We start from the raw sequence: 2,279 nt of genomic DNA, 5'->3' as shown, positions 1-2,279 counted from the left end.
AAGAAAATCGTTACAGCCGTTTTCGAGAAAACCGTGAAAAACATGGTTTTTTCGTCATTATCCGCCATTTTTCTCAAGAATATTACAGAGCACCTGAAATTTTCCCAGAAATGAGACTCATGCCAGTTGATAGGGCTTATAAATAGCTATCCATGATATGAATTTGAATAAAATCGTTAGAGCCGTTTTCGAGAAAACCGTGAAAAACATGGTTTTTTCGTCATTATCCGCCATTTTTCTCAAGAATATTACAGAGCTCCTGAAATTTTTCCAGAAATAAGACTCATGCCAGTTGATAGGGCTTATAAATAGCTATCCATGGTATGAATTTGAAGAAAATCGTTAGAGCCGTTTTCGAGAAAAACCTGAAAAACATGGTTTTTTAGTAATTATCCGCCATTTTTTCCGCCATCTTGAATTGAATTTTATTCAATTTCTTATTGTCGGATCCTCATGGTATAAGGACCTTAAGTTTAAAATTTCAAGTTAATCGGTTGATTAGGAATGGAGTTATCGTGTTCACAGACATACACACATACACACACACACACACATACACACACACAGACCAACACCCAAAAATCATGTTTTTGGACTCAGGGGGACTTGAAACGTATAGAAAACTTGAAATCAGGGTACCTTAATTTTTTTTGGAAAGCAATACTTTCCTTACCTATGGTAATAGGGCAAGGAAAGTAATAATAATTTTTACAAATAGTTATTTGAATATTCACGAAAACATAAACAGAACTTTATTACTACAGTCAGAAATGAATATTCCATTGCATGATTGAGATAAATATCGACAATTACACAAGAATGACGACTTTATAGAATTCAAGAAATGTCAACAGAATAATGTTTTTATCATTGAGATTAAAAATATCAAATAACTAAAACAAAAATCGATGAAAAATATTTCAATTGATAAAACACATTCCACAGGAAATTTATGGACAAATATAATATTGATATGAAAATAATTTTATGACAAAATGTCGATCTGAAAGCGTCATCAATTTTGATTTTCGCAATTCGAGAGCTATAGGCTACGTACATCGTTGTAATGCAAAAAATAAAATCGTTTAAAACAATAATTCATATCAAATAGTTTGTAGTATCGTCAATTGAGTTGCAGTATTTGAGCTAACAAAAGCTTAAATTTTATCTAGCTGATAGTCAAACATATTACAGAATGAACTATGACTAATGCATTGACTAAGCAGTCATGCGTAATAAAGGAAATTGATAAGCGAGAATATAACCGACAAAGAAAGGCATTTATCGGTGTCTATAAATATTTCAATCAAATAAGGGATGATTAAATTCTTCAGCCGTAAGAATTCAAGACTTTGGTCCATGAATAATACTGCACACTATAGAATGTGTTTTGTAATGAGGAACTGTATAAGGAAAAACGTATGTTGAAGTTTACAGAAAATCAATTTGAAATAGTCATTGCATATTATAATGCAATTATAATATTTCTTCTTTGTTAGCAATGTAAAAGAGTACATTTTAGTTGAAAATTTTTTATACAATATTTCATGTAAATTTCAATTCTTCATCAATTTATTTAACATATAAGTAGGCCTATAAAATACCTTGGATTTCTAATATTTAAGGCTAAAAATAAACTTTCTACTCGTGATATTTTTCAAAGTTTTTCGATTTGTATATCATTAAGAAAAATGAAATAAAAAAATATATATATATCAAAATGAAAAAGTTTTCTCAGGAAAACATTTTTTCCGATCATCACTTTTTGAGATATGAGCGCCTAAAGTTTAAATTTTTGGGACACAACATTTCAAATTCGGTAAGAGATAAATCCATGCGATTTAGAGGATAGGTTCTTCATAGTATTGTTGATCTAGTAAGACAAACATTTTCTGAAAATATCAATTTTTAAGATAGTTATCCAATTTACTAAAAATAACAAAAAATAACTTTTAGTTGAGTTATTTTTGGTAAATTGAATAACTTTTTCAAAAATTGATATTTTCATTTTGATAGCTTGATGATATACAAATCGAAAAGGTTTGAAAAATATCACGAGTAGAAAGTTTATTTTTTTAATAATATGCCTTTGCACAGCCTTAAACCTTCTGTTTAAACGTTTGCACATTATATTTAATACTGTTTTCGAATGATTGATTTAAAAAAAAATCAAATATAATTTTTTTGATAATATAACATCACTTTATATTTCATAAAAAGCCCGTTATCATGATTAGATGCAGAAGAATATTGTAATGAGCTCAATATTTTAAATAATT

This window comes from Nilaparvata lugens, chromosome 2, assembly GCF_014356525.2.
Source record: "Nilaparvata lugens isolate BPH chromosome 2, ASM1435652v1, whole genome shotgun sequence".
In the NCBI taxonomy this organism is placed as follows: domain Eukaryota; kingdom Metazoa; phylum Arthropoda; class Insecta; order Hemiptera; family Delphacidae; genus Nilaparvata; species Nilaparvata lugens.
This window is presented reverse-complemented; position numbering follows the sequence as displayed.